We start from the raw sequence: 24263 nt of genomic DNA, 5'->3' as shown, positions 1-24263 counted from the left end.
GTTCCCCCAAAGATATGCTCCAGTGCCTGCTATGTGACAGGTAAGGCCTAAATCCACAGAAAACAAGGCCTCTGTCTGGCTCTAGAAATTGTGGTACAAGGAAACAGGTGCTGAGAGAGAGGGTATTTCAGAAGGAAGGAGTCCCATGTGCCAAACCTGGGAGCCTCCCCATGCTACGCATTCTTGGTGGGCCCTCTTTAGAGTCAGGAGGGTCCTGTGTCTCCCTAACTAGCTGGGATACACCCAGGACTCCTAACCACTGGCTGCATATATCCAGTTCTTCCTTTCTGGAGCGCTTCAGGGTGGGGGATGGGAAGCATGGGGTGATGTCCAAGGCACCTTTTCATGACTGTGTCAGCACTATTTTTCCAGAACCTCTTAAAATGCAAGCTGTGGGTTTCTGATATTTTCCATATGCCACAGAATTCACGAGGCCAGTCTCCTGGAGCAGCCACAAAGCACAGAGGCAATCGGTGATGTATGCGAACCAGCTGAGGATTCAGTTGTGTCTCATAAAGTGATTTAATCCTAAATCTGACGCTGAAACAAATAGGAAATGCAAATCTTTTTTTTTTTTTTTTAAGATTTTTACCTTCTGTGCTAGTTGCAAAACTACCATGCAGAGAACAAAAGCACATTTTAACCAAGATATCTTATCAGAGGAGGAGGGGGATGTCTTATCGGACAATGTAGAAAGCCAATCATGTCCTGATGCTGCCCTGTCAACTCTTGCTTCCAACTGGCAAGCATTTAAAACAATATTCCAAGGAGGTTTAACACTCGTGATTACATTGTTTGATTATTGCGCTTTCTAGATAATGGTTTTTCAAAATTGTATCTTGCAGCTAAAAATTAAGTAGTGACTTCTGGGTATGCACAACCTTCTTTAATAAAATGAGACCCAATATAATATTCTCAGAGGCTGAGCAGTAATATAGAGGAGATTTACCGTAGTCCAAACGAGTGAGATCACTGATCCTATAGGATTCTGATTATTTTCCCAAGTTAAACTCCAGAGAATGCTGGGAAGAGAACCACAGGCTCAGGCTCCCCTCTGGTGGGGTCGTGGGTGGGCTGTCCTCTCCCACTCGGCTACCTAAAGAATCTTGGAGTCTGCTGGCTGTGTGCTACAAGACGCCTCTTAGGAAAAACTGACAATGAAGTCATTTGCCTGCGTCCACTCTAGCAATGTTGCTCCAGTATTTAGGGCGGTGAGGCTACTGTGCACAACCCTGGGATGATGGATGCAAGTCTTCATTCATTCAGACCCACCAGAAGTGAGCCCCGGTGTCACCCCTGCGGACTCTGAGTGTTAATGATGGGTCAGTGTGGCCTCATGCGTGGTGGCAAAGGCACTGCTTTGGTGAGTGACGATGGTGACAATGTGGTACACGATGCTTGCCTGGCACAAGGCAGAACACAGGAGCACGGCTTAAACCTCTCCCTCAATCTCTTTAGATGTCCACACGTATATTGTAAGGGGAGAAAACAGCAAAGCCACATACTGACAGGTCGAATCTTGGGGTCTCTATTGAAAGACAGGCAACTGCATGGTGGACTCCTGTCTCAAAGACCAGCAGCCGGCAAATATACTTAACGTGGTTAGGAAACTGAGCCACGAAGGCCAGAGAGGAAAGAAAGAACAAAAACAATACCAACCAACCAATTCTGCTCCAATGCAGAGCTGAAGTGGCACACCATGGTGACTGGAGAAGAGCCGGGAGACAGGAGACAGGACAGGAACACAGAGACGTGTGGCATGGCATCATAGCCCCTGAGCTGGTTTTGGCCTACATACTGTGAGGGGCAGGGGGCAGGGTCAGAGGAAACTCCAGTCCCAGACACTGGACTGACAGGTTTAGTAACCAATTACCCAAGTCCCGCCCCTGCCTCCAGGGATTCAGGCCCACCCATCACCTGGGAGGCAGGAGCTCCACCTTCTCCCACCATGAAGACAAGATGGCAGACCCTAGCATCCACCATGTGGCCAACATGGTGCCAGCCAGACCAAATCTCCCCACTTCGTATGTCTACACATATATACATATATACTACATATATAAACTTACATATATACATATCAATAGATAGAAAATGAATAGATACATAACATATGTAATGGATAGATAGCATGTGCACACACATACAATCCTCTGGGTAGTGGAGCCTTCCCTGTGAATGCAGCACTCTTATTCTCCGACTTCTTCCTACCATTGCCGTTTCTCGTTGTCTCTCAGGATGGGTTTGTGTCTGTCCTTTTGGGGCTGTCTGTGACAGAAAGAGCAAGAGAGCCAAGTCCTGAGTTCAAGCTCCTATACTGACAAAAATGTTTTGACTTTCTGGGTGAGTGAAAAGAGAATTCTTTTTTTTTTTTTTTTCTAGACTCATAGATTGAATATTCTCCTCTTCAGATCGCAAGTGTTCAGTGTGCATCTCTGCACAACTCTAGGTTGTTCCTTATTGTTGCCCCAGAAATAAATCTTGCAAAAAACAAACACAGTTTCTATGTTACTGGCAAACCCATCCATTCTCACTTGCAATCCCCAAACAAGAAACCACAGACCACTCAATGTGAAGTGCACATGACAACTAAGAGGTCAAATCTACCTCCAAGATATATCATCAAGAAAGCTGATGACCAGGGGCCAGGAAGGTAGCCTAGTGGTAGAGTGCTTGCCTCATATGTATGAAGCCCTGGGTTCAATTCCTTAGCACCACATAAGCAGAAAAAGCCAGAAGTGGCACTGTGGCTGAAGTAGTAAAGCTCTAGCCTTGAGCTGAAGAGCTGAGGGACAGCATCCAAGCCCAGAGTTCAGGCCTCATGACTGACTAGAAAAAAAAGAAAAGAAAAGAAAGCTGATGACCAGTTCTTTATTCCCAGCCTCCTCAAGTACACATTTCTCCACAGGGTACCATATAGCTATGCACGCCTAATGTGCACACTTCTGAAACAAAGCTCTGACAACTGCTCAAGGCTCTTACCATTTTTCTCTCTGTTAACTCTATTCCAGAAATGTAAAGTTAGCCTCCTTCCTCCTTTAACCAAGAGAGTCTTAGAACATTGATTTCTTTTTCTTTATTTTTTTTCCTTTTTTCTTTTTTGGTCATGGGGCTTGAACTCAGGGCCTGGACACTGTCCCTGAGCAATCTGGCTCAAGGCTAGTGCTCTGTCACTTTGAGCTACAGCGCCAATTTCAGGTTTGGAGTGGTTAATTGGATATAAGAGTCTCATGGGGATTTTTCTACCTGGGACTGCCTTTGAACTGAGATCCTCAGATCTCAGCCTCCTGAGTAGCTAGGATTACAGGTGTGAGCTACCAGCACCTGGCTTCCAAAGTTTTTATGTAGTCAATGACTAGTTTTATTTAAAAGTCAGTGTTCTAGCTGGCTCAGGCCTGTAATTCTAGCTACTCAGGAGGCTGAGGTCTAAAGTTTGAGGTTCAAAGCCGGCCTGGGCAGGAATGTTCATGAAACTCTTATCTCCAATTAACTACCGGAAACCACGGAAGTGGAGCAGTGGGTCTCAAGCTGTAGCTTGTCCATCTCTTTTAGCAACTTATTGCCATGGTGTAATGTAATTAGCCAATCATATCCTTATTAGGTCAGTGTCTAAATTCCTGCTACATTTTGTTCCAATATGTCAGGGTCCTGTCTTCCGAAAACTACTACAGCTACTACAGTGCCTGCCACATGCTGGATGAATGAATAGTACACCACCCAAGGTGCTCTGTTTTTCTTCTTTGAGCTGCTAATGCCTAACAGAGTTGAAGAAGGAAGGAAAAAAGGGAGGAAGGGAGGAAGGGAGGGAACTCAAGTGTAGTTGAACTTCAGGTTTCCTGATTGATATCATCAAAGGGGAAATTTTTTTTTCTGTTAGCAAAGGCTGTGAAAAATAAACAGAATGCCATCTAATTTAATTTGGATGGGGAAGGAGCTGAGTGATGAGCAATCTGTTGGGGTAGAAGGAGGACACCCTAAATGCGACCTAGACAATGCTTTAGTTACTTTGGTGACTGTTATAGTCTTGTGAGAATAATCTCTGCTTAACAAGAACAATTACTTAGATTTATTACTCCTCCGTGGTCTTGTTAAAGATCTAAGAAGAATCCTATTTGAATGGGAAGGACAATGGTACCTTTTTAACAGGGAGCAAGGTTTAATTAAAACCTGAGGGCAGGATGGGTTTTTCTATGGCTGGGTAGGGAAACTGGGTTCAAGAAATGAGGGTTGGGCGCTGTTGGCTCATGCCTGTCATCCTAGCTACTCAGGAGGCTGAGATTTGAGGATTGTGGTTCAAAGCCAGCCCAGGCAGGAAAGTCCATGAGATTTATCTCCAGTGAATCACCAGAAAACCAGAAGTGGCACTGTGGCTCAAGTGGTAGAATTGAGCTGAAGAGCTGAGTTCAAGTCCCATGACCAACAGAGAAAAAGAAGAAGGAGAAGGAGGAGGAGGAAGAGGAGGAGGAGGAGGAGGAGGAGAGGATATTCACTTGTGGGAACAGAAGTGTCTGAATGAAAGGTCTCAGAGTATGTGTATTATTCAGGTTAATGGCGGCATCCCTCGGTTGGAGGATGTCCTTTTGAGGACTAAGGCCTCCTGCCTCGTTGAGTAGAATACCTCCCAGACACAGCCCACTGGGGACCCAATCCAAGGGGAGACTCAGGAATCTCTGTAAGAATACACAGCAGGATTTTTAAAAGTACCTTGGAGACCTAGAATATTGCCAAAGAAACACCTTGGCACACTCCACAGTGTGTGTGTGTGTGTGTGTGTGTGTGTGTGTGTGTGTGTGTGTGTGTGTGTGTGTGTGTATTTGGTTATGGGGCTTGAATTCAGGGCCTTGGTGCTGAGCTTTTTTTGTGCTCAAGGACAGTGCTCTACTACTTGAGCCACAGCGCCATTTCTGGTTTTGGGGTGGTTCATTGGAGATAAGAGTCTCATGGGGACTTTTCTGCCCAGGCTGGCTTTGAACTGCGATCCTCAGATCTCAGACCCCCGAGTAACTAGGATTACAGGTGTGAGCCACCGGCACCTGACCCCACAGTAATTCTTTAAGAATAGGAGGTGTTGGGAAATCCCCAGATCTCTAACTTTAGGGAAATGGCACTCAAAGAATGAACCCCCACTCACAAACCCAAATAGAGAATGGTGGGATAAGCAGATGGACATGTTCCTAAACCACAGCGGAGGTATAGCCTGTCAGCTAGTTTCTGAATTGGAGTGGCACGTATAAATACAGCTGGCCTGTCAGTTGCAGGCACTATTCTCTGCTCAACTGCAGTCATTTAGATGCATTTTGGTTGACAATGGCACATAGAATCTCATCTCATCAAACCTAAGCCAGAAGGATTTTTCCCATTAAATTATATTATTGAAAGCAATGCAGGGACAGTCATGTGCTGGGGTGCGGGTGGCGGGGCTCTTTCTTGGTTTAGGGGTTATGCTCTGAGTTTATGTCACCCTCGTGGTCAACAAATGTCATCCCAAGAACAGATGAGCACTAAATGAATCTCTTCTTGTGATGATTATAACAAGACTGTAAAATGGAAACCAGTAAATATAACTCATCCTTATTAAGACTGCCTGGTATTTGTTACCAGCAAGTCTGCCTCCTAACAAGAGAGTAAACAATACTTGCTCTCTTGTGATTGCTAATTAAAATGCAATAAATTATGGAATCAATTTAAATTCTGGATCAGCTCTACAGTGGGTTCAATAAACCTCCTAAATTTTATTTTCCCCGAGGGGTGCCTTTTCCTTGGGGTAGGGCTATCTGTGTGCACAGATCCTCTTTTGTTTGTGTTTTAATTGTTCCAGCAGCTCTTCAGGCAAGATGGCCAGTGAGATCCCAGTCAATCCTGGGATCTCAGCAATATGGCTTCACCAGTTCCCAAGCTGTCCAGAGGCATTGGTTTTCGGCAAAGGTACCTAGAACCGCCATGCAGCCTACATTTCCAGAGTCCGATCCCAGCCTAGCAGGAATGAACAATGTGGATTGGGTGCCACGCCACGGGTCTGCTTGGTGAAGGTGGATGGTTTGCTAGGGAGAACGAGGAGGAACTGAAGGCCATTTACCAGATGGATGTGTATTTGTTTTGAGGCTGTTTTAAGATGATCAGACTCTTGCTAGAAAGGAAGAAAAAAATTCTAAGAAAGATTTCATGGGAGAAGCAAATTTGCTGAGACCAGCTGTGAAAAATGGGTCTTTTTTTGTTTTTGTTTTGTTTTTTTGGTTTGATGTTTTATTTTTCAAAATTATTTTTAATCTTTTTAAGAGTTTTTAAAAAATCATTATTATCTTTAGTTGTACAAAGGAGTTGTCATTTAACCAAGTAGCTTATAAATACAATGTTGGCCCTTTCAACATTTTCACCCATCCCTTTCCCTACCCACCCCTTCCCTCACTATTCTTAATTTTGTAAGATATACTTTGGATTTTTTTTTTCTTTGTGGTTGTGGGGCTTGAACATTGGGCCTGGGCACTGTCCTTGAGCTTTTGTGCTCAAGGCTAATACTCAACTACTTTGAACCATAGCACCACTCCCAGTTTTCTTTCTTTTTTTTTTCTCTTTTTATTGTGAAAATACTGTACAGAGGGGTTACAATCACATGGGCAAGATAATGAGTACATTTCTTATCAAGCATTGTAGCCTCCTCCTTTGTTTACCCTTCCCATCCCTTCCCATCCTCCCCTACCCCCCCAACCAAGGCTCCTCCCCCCTCACACCAAAGTTGTAAAGTTCGTTTTTCCACATAACGACTTGTACATCTCATTGTTGCAATGGGTCCACCTGTATCCCTATTTAAATGATTTGTTTTTTCCCTTCCCCTCCACAAATTATACCGAGATCAAATACAGTGAAAGCAGGGGTTATACTGTGGGGGAGGGACATACAAAGCAACAAAGAAATAATCTTATAAATGTGTTAGAAACAACCTCATGAAAGAAATAAACATTTGAATACATATCTTAGGGTTCATTTCCCTAACATCAACCTATCTGACCTTTTCTGCTTGACTCAGACATATACTGGTTATTGCAAATAAGGGAAACCATGGGACCTATGTTTCTTTGGGCTTGGCTTACTGCACTTAATATAATTTTTTCCAAGCCTTTCCATTTCCTAACAAATGGGGCAATGTCATTCTTTCTGATGGAGGCATAGAATTCCATTGTGTATATATACCACATTTTCTTGATCCATTCATCTACTGAGGGGCATCTGGGTTGGTTCCATATCTTAGCTATGGTAAATAATGCTGCAATAAACATAGTCATGCTGGTAGCTTCAGTGTGGCCTTGTTTGTGATCATTTGGGTAAATGCCCAAAAGTGGGATTGCTGGGTCATAGGGGAGCTCTATGTGGAGTCCTTTGAGGAACCTCCATACTGCTTTCCAAAGTGGTTGAACAAGTTTACACTCCCTCCAACAATGCAGTAAGGTTCCCTTCTGTCCACATCCCCTCCAGCATCTGTTGTTATTAGAGTTCTTGATTCTAGCCATTCTAACTGGGGTGAGGTGGTATCTCAATGTTGTTTTGACTTGCATTTCTTTTATGGCTAGGGAGGTTGAGCATTTCTTCATGTGTCTATTGGCTATCCTTCTTTCCTCTTCAGAGAAATTTCTCTTTAATTCCTGAGCCCACTTATTTATTGGGCAGTTGTTTCTTTGAAGATTTGTTGTTGGGGGATTTAATTTTTTGAGTTCCAGGTATATTTTAGATATGCCACTCCCAGTTTTCTGGTGGTTAATTGGAGATACAAGTCTCACAGACTTTTCTGCCTGGGCTGGCTTCGAACCACAATCCTCAGATTTCAGACTCCTGAGAGCTAGGGTTAAAGGCGTGAGCCATCGGCACCCAGCTAACACTGAATTATCCTCTGTATTTCCCCCTTTCTCTTCGTTTGTCTACCCTCCTTCCCATTACCCTTCTTCACCCCTTTTCTGTACCTACTTGTTGGTGTCTTATTTCACTGGACTTTGATATGGGCTTTCTAAGGGCTTATACTTTTTTGAGATCTCCCTTGAACCCATTGTATTTCAGTTGAAACACTGTTGCTAGAGAAAAGACAGGAACACAGTGCTCAAATTTGAGACACTAACACTAGTTGGACTGGGCACTGTTGTCTGGATGGAGAACCTTGGAAGATCTTTCTGGCTGTTCCCATTTGCAGGTAAAGTGTGAAGTGTGTGTGTGTGTGTGTGTGTGTGTGTGTGTGTGTGTGTGTGTGTGTTTCAGTCAGAATGCTCACCCTCTGATCCAAGTGAGAGACACAGCCCTAGAGAATATACAGTCTAGGCTGGCACGGGACATGTCCTAAGTCTGCACAGGAGATGCCTCAGGCCTGACAGCAGTCTCATCCTCGCTACCCAAGATGCACTGCTTCACATAGTGAAAGACTGACCATCCTCCCATCTGCTAACTGATTAGACTAAGGAGAATTAAGTTCTGTCCCACTTGAATGTATGAAGGGTTCTTAGACCCCATTCCACAGCTGCCCACATGGTCAGTACTTACTAGATATCTGTGGGTTTTTGGAGAGTGTCTCAGTCCACGTGTGCAGCTGTATCAGAATGCCACAAACTTGGTCATTTATAGACAACAGAAATGTGTTTCTCATGATTGTGCAGGCAGGCAAGCCCAATATCAAAGCACTGGCAGGTTTGACGTCTATTTCCAAGATGGCTACTACCTTGTCCTCCACAGGTGAGGGGTACTGTGTCTTCCTTTGGCAAAGGGCCGGAAGGGCAAAGCGGTGCACCCTCTGCTTTGAGCTCATTTACAAGGGCGTCAGTTCCATTACAGAATGATCGATCCTCAAGACTAGGTCACCTCCTAACAACGTTCCAATCAGGTGGAGCTTTGGGGAAAACCCTAGCATTCCAGCCTTGGCAACAACAGGCAGAGGCAATCTGAATGTGACAGATGCCTTTATGAGATCCAGGTGCCAGCAGCTCACACCTGCAATCCTAGTTACTCAGGAGGCTGAGATCTGAGGATCCAGGTTCAATATTAGACCAGAAAGCTATCTGAGAGGCTCTTATCTCCAGTTAACCAGCAAAAAGCCAGAAAGGAGCCAGGCGCCAGTGGCTCACGCCTGAAACCTTAGCTTACTCAGGAGGCTGAGATCTGAGGATCATGGTTAGAAGCTAGCCCAGGCAAAAAAGTCTGCAAGACTTTTCTGTCCAATTAACCACCAGAAAACCAGAAGTGGAGCTGTGGCTCAAAGGGCTAGAGCACTAGCTTTGAGCAAAAGAGCTCAGGGAGAGTACTTAGGCCATGAGTTCAAGCCCTATGACTGACAAAAAAAAAAAAAAAAGCCTAAGTGTACTAGACATGCATGCTCAATAAATTTCACTTCTCTAGTAAATCCCTGAGGCCAGATTCTCCAAATCGCCTCCTTCACGGTCTTCCCAGACCAGCTACCCTTCGATCTGATGTGTGAGAGGAGTCCTGGGCCTTTCTCTCTCTGCCCCTCCATACCCTGCTAGCGCAGAGGACCGAGTGCAGCAAGCTCATTCTAAAGTAAGGGATCATCCCACAACACCACACAGCAATCCACATTGATTGTCTCTAAGGGTCTCTTGCCTTCTCCCTCTTCCCCAGGATTTCTCTCTATCCCTCTTTGTCCTCAAGCCTGTTCCTCAACCTCTCTCTTGGGGTCCAGCAAAGAGTTTGCTGGGATTCCATAACTTAAGCGACACTGGGTCTCAGTTAACTACCAGTGATATTGATGGCACTGGGGGAGGGGGAAGAGGGAAGGTAATCTCAATTAGGTAAGTATTTAGGAACACAATTTCCTGCTTAGAAATAGTGATGGAATTGCTTCCTGCTCAAGCCAGTGGTGGACATTGAAGAACAATTGTTGTGAGTGTCACAACTCAAGAGCTAATAATTAAGATCCTAAGCCTCACTTCAACCCCCTCCCCCCATACCCATCTTCACTGGCAGATAGAGTGGAGAAAAGAAGAGGAGACTGGCAGGAGGAAGAAGCTACTGTTTCTATGTGTGTTTGTTAGGCAGTGGGATGTGAGGAGGAATTACAGGTACAAGAAAACCTGCCTTCCATCTCACCTCCCTCAAGAATGAAGTAGGAGAAAGATGTGTGCCTCTAACAGTAGGCTCTCCTATAAACAGGATCACCTGGACTCCTGGCCTGCTTCTCAGACATCTTTAGCTCTTGGAGTGTGGTACCCAGACCCACGAGGTCAGCAGCAGCTGGGAGTGTTAGACATGTAGATTCTTCAGCCTACCCCATGCATGTGGAATCAGAAACTCTGGGGGTGGAGCTTAGGAATCCGAAGTCCTCCAACCAATGATGCTGATGCATGCTTGAGATTCAGGATCAGGAGACTGTGAAGCTCTAGCTTTTCTTGACGCTAATATTGTCGATTGTGTATTGCTTATATGCCTGGAGATAAGGTAGAATACATTCCATCGTCATCATGTGAAGGACATGCTGGCAGATTAGCTCAACAACATCCATCGAAGGAAAAGAGGGTCCCTGGAAACAGTCAGCAGGGGACTCGAGAGGCTGCTGACTGCCAGGGGACTGCGTAGAAGTGGGATGGATGGGAGGCGTGGCCCGCAGACATCTCTGGGCCCCATTCTGTGAACGCTGGCCCCACAAAGCTGTACCGGCAGGCATTTCTTCTGCGACTTCTGAGTCAGGGTAGGAGGTGGGGACGTCTGGTGGTAACTGGTAAATGGCGGAGATGAAATCCAACCTTGATGTGTTAACTCTTAAGCTTGTTCTCACCCCCATCTAATCTTCCTCCCTCTGCTGTGAGGATTTATAGAGATTCACAGGTGAGTATGCAGGTGACCCACGCAGCGAGGAAGACATGCTGCATCCACGGCTGGGCCTGCTCCACAGCCAGGAGCCACGAGCAGCTGCATGGCCCAGGAAGCCAGGAAGGAGTGTCATGGATGACCCTGATTCGTATGCACTCACACACACACATGCACACACACATGCACACACACACACACAAACACACATACACACAGGCATATATCTATAAACTCAAACACACACACGTACACACACAGATACAAACATAATACACACATGTACCCACACACAAACACACGCGTGTACATATACAAACACACAAACACACACAGGCATACATATACAACCACAAACACACACAGGTACATACATAGACACAAACATACACACATGCACCTACACACAAACACACGTGTGTACATATACAAACACACAAAACACATACACACAAGCATATACATACATACACATGCACCCATACACACAAACACACATGTGTACATATACACACACAAAACACATATACACAAGCACACACACATGCACATGCACACATACACACAAACACACATACATACATGCATACATATACAAACACAAACACACATGTACATACACAGATACAAACATACATGCACACATGCACCTACACACAAACACATGTGTACATATACAAACACACAAAAACACATATACACAAGCACACACATGCATAAGCACACATACACACATGCATACATATACAAACACAAACACACACGTACATACACAGATACAAACATACATACACACATGCACCTAGTCACAAACACATGTGTGTACATATACAAACACACACAAAACACATACACACAAGCACATGCATACACATGCACACATGTGTACATATATGCACACACATACATACACAGTTACACAGATATACACAAACATATACATAACACACAAACACACAAAGATTCAAAGCTCCCTCAACTTCAAAAGGCATGCAAGGATGCAGTTGTATTAAAAAGGCTAAAACAGTGATTATGGTGGTTTAAAATAAAAATACTGTTTAGTTACCTAGATGGTTTTATATATATGTAATATATATATACTTTTTATATAATTTTTATGGTGTTAGATAAATAGTACGCTACCACTAAGTGCACGGTGACTTTATCATTCAATTCTGGTCAGGTGGAGAAAAAAGCCTTTCTTGGCATTTCTCCCCAGGAGCCCAAGAAACAACACACATTCCTTCCACCATGTTGGGCCTGCAGCGCCCACTGGAAGTTTAGCCAAAGCCAAGCAAGTGCAGGCATCTTCTTCTTAGTGCTAGTGTTGCTTTAAGAAGCATCTTGAGCAACCAGGCCAAAGTTACCTTCCAGCAAAAAACAATCAATCCTTCTTCCCTGGGAACAGGGAACAGCTTAGGGAAAACATTAGCCTATAGTAGAGAAGGTAAGGCAACGGCAGGCAGCAAGCAAAGTGTTTGTATTAATTCCTATTATTAATTAGAATTTGGGCCCCCCGCTTGTGTGTCTAACCAGTCTGTTAGTCCTACCAGCAGAGTGGGGTTATGGAATTTGATCAGAAGAATCAGAATCCCTGTGTGCCAGTGACTTATGCCTGTAATCCTAGCTACTCAGGAGACTGAGATCTGAGGACTGCAGTTTGAAGCCAGCCTGGGCAGGAAAGTCTGTGAGACTCTTATCTGCAATTAATCACCAAAAAGCCAAAAGCTATGGCTCAAGTGGTAGAGCACTAGCCTGGAGCAAAAGACCTGGGGACAGCGCCCAGGCCCTGAGTTCAAATCTCAGGACAGGCAGCAAAAAAATAAAAAAAGAAACATTAGATAAGGGAGTAGCATTCCTACTCTCTAAAGAAAGACAAAATATTAATTCTTCCTTTGAAGTCTATTGTGTAAAGTGGAGGGTTATTTTTTTTTCCTCTTCCCTTCACCAAACATAACGAGAGTTATTTCCTAATAAAACTTCTGCCAGGCCAGACAGTATTGATGGAGCATAATTTTTAATATGCATTGGCCTGCAATTTGACAGATATGGGCAGAGTGGGTGCCCCTGTTTTAAAAAGCCGAATGTGGCTGACAGTAATATCACTGTTTCCTGATGTCTATTATAGTCGGCGCAAGGTTAGACAAATACACTCCCGCCAGCACAAAGCGGCAACCGTCCAAAATGTATGTCAGCAGTGTATTTACAGCCAAATCCTGAAGGAGCTTGCACTTCTTACGGCATTCCCATTAATGAGACAAATGTCAGCATCCATAAGCTATTTTTTTCTTTTCCTGCTTATCAAATCTTTCAAAAAATTGATAACTAGTCTTTATAGATTGTGAAAGTCAGATATAACTCTGAATGTATTACTTTAGGGGACCCCTCGGGGTAAACTTATCACCCGGAAACCATTTTACATGGACGATTTGACTTTCATGTGGAGTGTCATAATGCACCCTAGATGGAAATCTAAAATAAAATATCTGGACTCCAACCTTCCTCTTGGTGGAATTTATGATTCCCTCAGTACAATAATTTTGAAAATTGTATCCCTTAAGCTACAAGACTTGATATATTATTAACTGCTTGAATTGAAGAAGCTTTCCAATAAGCTTACGTACTGTCTAGAGGCACGGATTAATTTCTCTGGAACTACAAGCTTATCTCAAACCGTTTCTCAGAAATCTAAACTGCCAGCTTCATCTTCCTGCTCGGACACAGCAGAGTGCCCATGTCATCTGGGGCTGTGGGATACACGGCTTTTAGCAAAGCTCTTCCAGGGGATGATGGTGATGGGCCCACTAGAGAAATGGTTGCGTTCAGTCAGTCACACCCCAGAGACAGGCACCCCCTCGGGGCTCTCCTCCTCCTACCTCTTGTGACTTTTGCTGGTGTGCATTCTCCTCTAGCAGACGTGATCTGTCCTACAGAGATCACCCACAGGAGGGAGCTGGAGGGCAGTGTTCTCGAAGCTAGAAGGTAGTTGCTTTTTGTGTGTTTTCGAACTTTAATGGGTGAGTGTTGGGGTGGGGGGGTTCAGATATCGATTTTCTGATTTCTACAGGCCCTCCTCCTGTATCAGATACCACCCCAGGGCGGGGAAAATCAGCCATGACCCCAAATCAAGAACCGTTTGATTGCTGGTGGCTCATACCTGTAATCCTAGCTACTAGGAGGCTGAGACACAGCCAGCACAGAAAAGTCCATGAGATTCTTATCTCCAATTAACTACCAAGAAGCTGCAAATGGAGCTGTGGCTCAAAGTGGTAAAGAACTAGCCCAGAGCACAAAAGCTCAGGGCCAGCATTCAGGCCCTGAGTTGAAGCCCCAGGACTGGTGTACACACACACACACACACACACACACACACACACACACACACACACACACACACACACACACACACACACACACACACTATCTGACTATCCAAAGACAGCAGGGCTCAGCCTCAAACATGCTTCCTTCTTTACCACGGTGAGGTCGAGCTAGAAACACAGGAATCCGCTTGGCTTTGTGTTTTGGAATGGCATCTGTTTCAAGCTTAGGTGTTAGCAGCTGTCCTGGTGTTGGTTTTCAGGAGAACAAATGAAGTGTAGGCCTAATGTGGGAACTCTTGAGTACTGTGGAGATGTGACCCCCCTGCAGGAGATTTGACGCTGTGCTTGGATTGCAAATGATACAGTGGAAAAGCCTGGTTGTGTGTCTGTCTGTCTTATGACTATGTAAAGACACAGGCTTATGAGTGTCTGACCTTCTGCAGTAATCCAGTCAAATGACAGATGGAGTCCGTCTATGTACTTATCTCAGAGTCTCCTGGTATCCTGGTATCCAAAATGCTTTACCTTCGTGCTTCCTGATTACTAGTTACCTACCTGTGGGAATGTAACCTTTTGTTTATTTTCCCATATTCTCTTAAGATAGCCTCAGGCCTAAGAAAGCAGAGGCTAGGGGAAACATCTTTAGCTTAAGGATCTGTTAGCCTTGTGCCCCGTGACATGGGATAAAGGATATTCATTGTACGTGCATTTCATCCATCACCCTGGAATCTGCTGGTCAGAACCAGCAGCCCAAGAGCACATTGCAGTAGAAAGCAATGTGTCCTCTGGCCCCAGGCAGGAGAAGAAAGGGGTATTAATTAGAATTAGTTCTACACAAAACATTTGAAAGTCCCAGTATATATAGGAAAGAAGAGTATTCCTGAATTTGACAAGTGTGAAGACTTTATACAAAATTACCCACACATGTTGTAAAGATAAAAACCAGTTTTTCTAAATGACTAATGCCAAAAGCCAAATTTTATCAACTATACTAGAAGACAGAAAAGAAGGGATGGACAATTACAGGGGAAAATGCGTGGTGGGATCTGCTAGCCGGTTGGCCCACACAAATACATGAGCTTTGTGGTTTGTATGAAGTTTACAATTGGTTGTGATTTTTTTTTTGGTGCCAATCCTGGCATAAAAATTTGAACTCAGGACTTGGGGCACTGTCCTTGAGTTTTTTTTTGCTCAGGGCTAACATGCTATGGCTTGAACCAGAGCTCCATTTTTGGCTTTTTGATGATTAATTGGAAATAAGATCCTCATGAACTTTCCTGCTCAGGCTGGCTTAAAATTTTGGATCCTCAGAATTCATCTCCTGAGTAGCTAGGATTACAGACATCAGTCATCAACATCTAGCTACTGTGATTTTTTTTTAATTTACAAAATTGGTTGTGATTTTTTCTCAACTTAAATATTCATTTTTGTACATAATTTTGAATCAATAATTATATAATATATATCACAAAGCTCCTCTCCAAATTTATGCACTTTATGCTTTTCAAAACACTTGATTCATCCTTTTATATAAATTGCCTTTCTCTTATATAAGCATCCTCTCTCTATATAATTTAATCAAGTTTGAGGTGTTGATATCTTCATTAAAGGTAAGTCACCTTTTGTCTCTCTATGAATCATTTAAAAAGACTTATCAAATCCTTCAGCAAATGGGCATGGAGTTCATCTTTCTAAGCTGGTATAGCAGAGTTCTCTAAACTTTTCTTTGATGAGTTTCTAAATATTTCCCCCTGCCAGCTACTTAATTATTTATCAGCTATCTTTAATTCCTTCTCCCTCTCCCTCTTTCTTTCCCACTCCCTCTCCCTCTCTCCCTCCCTGTCCCCCGCCCTCTCCTTCTGCCTCTCCCTGTCCCTCTCTCTCCCCCCCTCATGCCTTCCTGTGATTCTTTCTCTTTCTTTCCCTCTCTCCCCCTCTTTCCTTCTCCCCCTCCCACTGTCTCTCCCTCTCTCTTTCCCTCTCCTTCTTCTCTGTCTGCCTCTCCCCTTCCCCCTCCCCCTTTTCCTTCCCCTCTCTCTCCCCACTCTCTTTCTCTCTCTATGCCGGTCCTGGGGCTTGATGTCAGGCCCTGGGCACTGTCCCTGAGCCTCTTTGTGCTTAAGGCTAGCTCACTATCACTTGAGCCACAGCACCACTTCCAGCTTTTTCTGAGTAGTTTCTCGGAGATAAGAGTCTCATGAACTTTCCTACTTGGGTTAGTTTTGAGCCACAGTCCTCAGATCGCAGCCTTCTGAGTAGCTAGGATTACAGGTGTGAGTCACTGGTGCCTGCTAATTATCTCTTTTTAAATGTGTGTGTAGGAACACCAAGTGAGTATTAGTGCATAGGATTTAACAATCATGCTGGGAATGAGTTACCTGATTTACTAAATAATTCAATAATCAGGGCCTGACTTGGTGGCCTATACCTGTAATCCTAGCTGCTTGCAAAGTGCAGGACTGAGGACTGGGGCTAGCTTGGACAAAGTTAGTTCTCAAAAACAGACTAAAAGCAAGTACTGGGTGGGGTGGGGTTCAAGTTGTAGCATGCTTGGCTAGCAAGCATGAGGCCCTGAGGTCAAGCCTCAGCAGTACAATAATTTAATAATCAAATGTTCAATCAATATCGATGGAGTCTACCAGTCAGAGGAAAGCAGGATAGTGATTTTCTAGGAGATAATGTGACGTTATCATGGAAGTAATCAGTTACAGGACCATTTGAGGAAACTTGATCCCTGCTTCTAGCAGTGTAGAAGTCAAGCTACAGGCAGCATGGATTCCAGGAGTTGCCTCTTGCCAGCGAGGATCTTTGAGCCCTTGGCCACGTAGTCCAGAACCAGTTGGATAGGTCAGATTTGTGGACATTTCTGGACAACAATTATTTCCTCTTACTCCTTGAGCCAGGCCATTGAATACCTTCTTTGTGTATATATGTGTGCACAAGTGCCAGTATTGGAGCTTGATCTTGGGGCCTGGGCTTTAGCTTTTATTTTTTGCTCAAGATGGGCTATCACTTAAGCCACACCTCCACTTCTGGCTGTTTTGGTGGTTCATTGGAGGTAAGAGACTCATAGAGGGGCTGGGAAGGTAGCTCAGTGGTAGAGCGCTTGCCTTGCATGCATGAGGCCCTGGGTTTGATTCCTCAGCACCACATAAGCAAAAAGAAATAAAGCCGGAAGTGGTGCTGTGGCTCAAGTGGTAGAGCGCTAGCCTTGAGCTGAAGAGCTGAGGGACAGCGCCCAGGCCCAGAGCTCAGGCCCCACGACTGGACCTTCCCCCTAAAAAATAAAATAAAAAAATAAAAGGCAATGTGGAAAAAAAAAAGAGAGACTCATAGACTTCCCTGACCAGGCTGACTTGTATCTGGATCCTCAGATCTCAGCCTCCTGAATAGCTAGGATTACAGGTGTAAGGTGCAGACGCCTATCCCGCTTGGCTAAGTTCTTCCAACAAGGAAACTGAAGCTTCTTCTGTGGCCCTTGACAAGGGTGCCCCACACTGGAACTCCCTCCCCACCCCACCCCAGGTCTCCTCCAGAAGACACCAAGGCTGAGCTACAAAACCAACCGGGTTTGTACTTGACAACTCTGTGTGTCACACAGCCCAAGCAATTGTACAACATTTAGCTTACTGACCTATAATGTTTTCCTCTTTAGAAACAAACAACAAGTAGTTTAATTAAGTTAATTAATAATAAAACCCCTTCATTTCGTAGAAGATAAAACCAACAAGAACCCAAAGTGCATTGAATGCGTGAGATGACTCATCACCAGCCCTGCAGTGCGCTTTAAGGAATCCCCGCACTGACCTTAATATGTGGGAATCCAGCAGGCTGCCATTGTCGACATGCATGTATATTTTTTCAATATTCCTCTCTGAGCCCAAATCATGTCATTTATATGCAAATGACCACATCTTCAGCAGCTGCTGCTTTTCCCTTGAAGCCTAGGGACTTATTTGCACTTAATAAAGCCTCATAAATAGGTTTTGCCTCTAAATGGGGGGTGTGGAAGGGGGTAGGGGCAGGAAACTCAACCCAGCCTTGAACACTTACAAGCTTCTTTTTTTCTTTATCTTTCTTTTATTTTTTGTTTTGTTCTGAAAGCCAGCATGGCCACCTCTAACAGGACAGTTCTCAGTAGCCATGAAACAGGATTCCTCCTGCAGCTGCTTACCCCTTCCCTCCTTCACAGAGAGAAATGCTCTTCCTCTCATGGTGACTTCTTCCTTCTAGCTGGAGCTCTGGTGGTAAACTTCATCCAGGCTCAACTGTGAAAACAGTTGCACTTAAAAAAAAATTTGGAGTGGGGATGTGTGCTATTCCTGAGGCTTGAACTCAGGGCCTGGACGATGTCCCTGAGTTTCTGAATTCAGACCTAGCACTCTACCACTTGAGCCACAGCTCTGGCTTTCTGGTGATTAATTGGAGATAGGAGTCTCATAGACTTTGCTGCCTGGGCTGGCTTCAAACCACAACCCTCAGATCTCAGCCTCCTGGGTAGCTAGGATTACAGGTGTGAGCCACCAGTGCCCTTCTAGGACAGCTTTTCCAGTGCATTCTCTTGCCAAGTGGTAAAGGTCCAACAGGGGAACAACCCTCAAGCACCCCCCCCCCCTCCCGCCGCCACTGTCTGGTCTGCAGAGCGCAGGGGAAGGGAATACTCCTGGACAAACGTTTCCTTTTTATGAACAATGAGTTTTTAAGAGGTTGTCCACAGGGAAGGGACAGTGTGTGGGGCTGGGGACTGTTTCTGCACTCTGTCTAACCAGCAGTGAGAGACATTCACATCTCACCTTAATCTGTGTGATCATCACACAGCACTTCGCCATTTTCCTGTCTTGTCTATTTTTGTTTGCTTGGTTTTGCTGATGCTGTGGCCTGGGTTAAGAAAGGGCCTTCCTCCGCCCCTATCTGGGAATTCTTTTCCAACAGAACTGGATCAGGGCCTCAGTAGAAGCATTCGATTGGACCATGTAAGACCCATTTAAGATAGCTTCGTTATTTTTTTTAACTAAAAAAATATGTTAGGATAATTGTCTCCTGCTGTTAACTGCAATTCAAATTTGAGGCACTGATAAAGAATAAATAATGATGGCAGTAGGGTCGTTTATCATCAAAGTGCCGACTGCTGATTTGATAATAATGACCTATTATTACCCCTGTCGAGGTTCCTAGAGCTTGGTTTCTGGTGTGTGAACAATGGGTGGAGCAGACATGATTGCACTGTCTGACGATTGCACACCATCACCGCAGACGCTGGGTGACAGAGCTATCGTTAAATTGTCATTAGAGACAAGCACCTCAGCTCACCCACCTATCACAGACATGTAGAACTGCAAAAGTAGCCAGGCACAATATTAATCTGGAACACACCCAGGCATGCATGCATGCACAAACATGCACACACACACACACACACACACACACACACACACACACACACACACACACACACATCTCAAAATCCAGACTCTAGAAGTGAAATTCTGCCAGGGAAGACTTAGAAGGGAGCAAGAACAGGCCCTAAGAGTTCTGGGCTCTCATCTTCTCTCTCTGAGCCTGTTTTTTTAATTTTAGAATTAAAGAGGAATGATCACGTGTGTCTTGTCTATCTCATAATATTATTATGAGCTTAATAAATAATGGATGGCATCGTGTGTGTGTGTGTGTGTGTGTGTGTGTGTGTGTGTGTGTGTGTGTGTGTTTGTGTATGCCAGTCCTGGGGCTTGAACTCAGCCTGGCAACTGTCCCCAAGATTTTTTTGTTCAAGACTAGTGCTTGAGCCACAGCTACAGTTTTGTGGGGTTGTTTTTGTTTTTGTTTTGGGGGCTTATTTATTTATTTTTTGGAAGTTTAGTGGAAATAAGAGTCTCATGGACTTTTCCTGCCTCAGCTGGCTTTGAACCACGACCCTCAGATGTCAGCTTCCTGAGTAGCTAGGATTACAGGCGTTAGCTAGTTGCATGTGGCTCCCTCTTCTTGAATAGAGTTACAACTGTCATAATAGTTTCTTTCTTTGTTTAATTGGAGAAATACATAGAGCATGAGATTTACCATCTTATCCATTTTTAGACATGCTCATCTGTGGCATTAAATATTTGCACTGCTGTGTAACCATTATTACTACCTATCTCTAGAACTCTATTCACCCTGCGAGACTAAAACATGACATTTATTAAGTGATACCTCCTCCCCCTGTTCTCCCTCCCTCCTTCCAGCCACCACTTGACTTCCGGTCTCCATGCAGTAATCAGTTAGGATTACTCCTTTTTACACTTCTTCCCACTTGTACATACACATACTGTACACAATGTGTCCACTGTCCATCCCTTCATTGTGGCTGGACACTTGGGTTGCTTCTGCTATGGTGAAGAATATATCCACAAATGGAACTGCTAGATTATGGATTGGTGTGCTGCTGTGGTTGGTTGTTTTGTTTCAATAGTACTGGTGTTTTAACTCAAGGTACTCGTTGGCAAATGCTCTATTGTTTGAGCCAGACGTCCAGCCCTTTTGATTTTGAAGTAGGGTGTTCCTTTTGACCTGAGCTTTCCTAGACTAGGATCTTCCTATTTACACTTCCTACTGTAGCCGGGATGATACATTTGTGACACTATGCCCAGCTTTGGTTGAGATGAGAGGGTCTCACACATTTTGCCTGGACTGGCCTTGAACTGAAGTCCTCCTGATTTCCACCTTGCAAGTAATTAGGAAACAGGTATGAGTCGTAGGCACCTGCTTATGTTTCCTTTCTGGAGGAATAACAATGCTTCCTGCAGCATGTTTCCTACCATTTTGTATTCCTACCAACAGCACACAACGGCTCCAATTTCTCCACTTTCAGCCAAGGAGTCCTTCTTCCTGCTCCTTCTATTATCATCTCCTCCTCCTCCTCCTCCTCCTCCTCCTCCTCCTCCTCCTCCTCCTCCTCCTCCTCCTCCTCCTCCTCCTCCTCCTCCTCCTCCTCCTCCTCCTCCTCCTCCTCCTCCTCCTCCTCCTCCTCCTCCTCCTCCTCCTCCTCCTCCTCCTCCTCCTCCTCCTCCTCCTCCTCCTCCTCCTCCTCCTCCTCCTCCTCCTCCTCCTCCTCCTCCTCCTCCTCCTCCTCTTTCCCACCCCCTCCCCACTCCTCTTCCTCCTTCTTGGCAGTACTGAGGTTTTAGCCCTAGGGCTTTGTGCCAGCCCCATTTTGTGTTGATATCTTCAATATCAGGTCTCACTTTTGGAGCTTGGGTCAGCCTGGACTGTGAACCCCTGATTTGTGCTTCCCTTTGTCACTGGGATGGCAGGCGTCCGCCATCTCACCCAGACAATGGTTGAAATCAAGTCTTGTCCACTTTTACACCCAAGCTAGCCTCAAACCACAATCCTCTGATCTCTGCCTCCCAAGTGGCTAGGATTAATAGGCTTGAGTCACTGCTCATCTGTATTTTCTCCATTAACTACTATATTAGTAGTTTTCCAAATGGGTGTTCAGGGGTGTATGCTGTTTGTTTTTGTTTACACCTACGAATGCTTTTATCATCCAGATAATCCAGGATCATCTCCCATCTCAATGTCTTGGCTTCACATGTGCAGAATCCCTTGGGCCATGTAAGGCAACATTCACAAGCATCCAGGTTACATCTGTGACATTAATTTGTCGATCACAGGTGTGCATCAGATATTCTTTTCGGAGTTGGGAGATCTAAATACGATTGGTCCAGGTTTGTATTTTGCAGTCGACTCCTAATGGGTCACGCTGAGTTTAATCAAATAAAAAGCAATCATCAGCCTGCACTTTATCACATCACCCAATCAAAACAGTATGAGAGTAAATTTTACTTCTTGTCATGATGAGGTCTTCCCTCACAAAGAGACAGTGCTGCTATAATGTGATTTATATAGTGCCTTCCCCGGAGTGATGGACAGAATATTCCTTAGTACCTTCTGGGAATTATTCTCTCATCTCTTTTTATCCCAGCTCAGTCACTTCAATGATAGACTATCCAGCAATATAATATCCATGTGCAAAAAATAAACCAGACTCACTAAACTAAAGGATGTTCACTTAAGGCAATTCCTTCTGGAGTCTTTTCTTTTCTTTCTTTCTTTCCTTCTTCCTTCTCATTTAACAGAGCTCTTCTTTTGATATTATTGAGCCATTGACCCACAGTAGATTAAGTCAATTTGTCTTTAATATAGTAATTACCACTCAGGTGGTTTTTGAATAATATCTTTTTGTTGTTGTTGTTGGTGGTGGTGGTCGTGGCACTTGATCTCTGGGCCTGGGTGCTATCTCTCAGCTCTTCAGCTCAAGGCTGAGCCATAGCACCACTTCTGGCTTTTTCTGCTTATGTGGTGCTGAGAAATCGAACCCAGGGCCTCATGCATGCAAGGCAAGCACTCTACCACTGAGCCACCTTCCCAGCCCCCATCAGGACAATTTGAAATCTGTAGCTATCTGCTTCTGCTTCCCCTTCAACCACAGCCCCAGATTTTAATCACAGTTAATGAGTACTTTTGCAGAGTTGTAGGCATTTCGCATGCACACTTCTTAATGGTTGCTGTGAGGAAACTCACAGGTTGAAATATCTGTTCTAGATACTGGAGATAAAGCCACATGGATATTCTTGTCCCCAGGTAGTAGTTGAGGAAATTAAGAGAACTAAGTGTTAAGTCCAAGGTCCTGTGGCTCAGGGGGCCAGGCCAGGTCTGGAGGGTGGATGGAGTGGCAGCTTGATTTGCTCATCCTGCAGCTGCTGCAGGTGAGAGCCTTGCAGCTATCAGATGCCGTGGGGGTGTTTGAAGCCCATTCAGTTGGTTCGGATGGAAGATTACCAAGCAACAAAATCAGAATTCTCATGGAGAAAAAATTTAAAAGCTAATTCAGAATAAGACAGATATAGCAAACTCACAATCACTTAGAATATAGTTATTAGTCATTAAAAAAGTTTAATCTTTTTTTTTCTTGTTGTTGTGTTGTTGATGTTGGTTTTGGGGCTTAAACTCAGGGCCTGGGTGCTGTCCATGAGACTCTTTGTGTTCAAGGTGAGCACTCTATCACTTGAGCCACAGTGCCAATTCGGGTATTTGAGTGGTTCATTGGAGATAAAAGTCTCAAGGGGACTTTTCTGCCCAGGATGGCTTTGAACTGTGACCCTCAGATTTCAATCTCCTGAGTAGCTAGGATTACAGGTGTGAGTCACCACTGTTTGGCTTTTAATCTTCTTTCACAATTCAGGACTCCTAAATACATACAAAATGCAATGCCAAAATATTGATGCTTTGCTAACAGAACTCAAGTAGCATCAGTCCCGATGCTTAGATCAGATGAAGATGAAGGCAGTGTTCAATTGTCAGTCGTACGCTGACTTAGCATTTCTTACACCTCCCATATTCCTGAACAGAACTGATTGCTTACAGCTGGCCACTTGGATGGCCTGGAATAAGGAGATAGTTTTATGATCACTGGGCTGATGACAAACGCTTTAGTGTTAGAATGTTGTGTGGGGAATAAATAAAACACAGCATGACACAATTCTGGAAAACAATTGGACAATTTGTTTCAAAAATGTAAATGTGGCCCAGTGGTAGTAGCTCACACTTGTAATTCTAGCTACTCGGGCCGACATCTGGAGTATCAAGGCTCAAGGCCAGCCCAAGCAGAAATGTTTGCTAAACTCCATCTCCAAAATGAGGTAGCAAAAAGCAGGGCTGGAGGCGTGTCTCAAGTGGCAGAGCAGTCTAGCAAGCATGAAGCTCTCAATTCAAGCCCCAGTAATTCCATTAAAATGCTTATCATTGGTTATGACAAGAAACTGGAAATATTCTAAATAGGATAGTCATCAAATAATGTTTACATGAAAATACCACATGAAAATGATTATGCACTTAAGTACATTAATGTATTGTTAGTGAAGACTGAAAGCAGGTTATAATCCTACGTTAGTGTGTGTGTGAGTGTGTGTGTATGTACACACCCCGCACTCGTGTGCTTGAGTGTGGTATGTGTGTGTGTGTATGGGTATATGCCAAAATATGTTAAACATAGTTATTAATTATCAAGTCATGGGAAGTAGAGAGATTTTAACTTTTTGGTGTAGTTTTGCATCATCTGAAAATTATTTATTTAATTATTTATTTATTCTTATTTTCCAGTTAAATCAC

This window comes from Dipodomys spectabilis, unplaced genomic scaffold, assembly GCF_019054845.1.
Source record: "Dipodomys spectabilis isolate Male_0828 unplaced genomic scaffold, ASM1905484v1 ptg000054l, whole genome shotgun sequence".
Taxonomy (NCBI): Eukaryota; Metazoa; Chordata; class Mammalia; order Rodentia; family Heteromyidae; genus Dipodomys; species Dipodomys spectabilis.
This window is presented reverse-complemented; position numbering follows the sequence as displayed.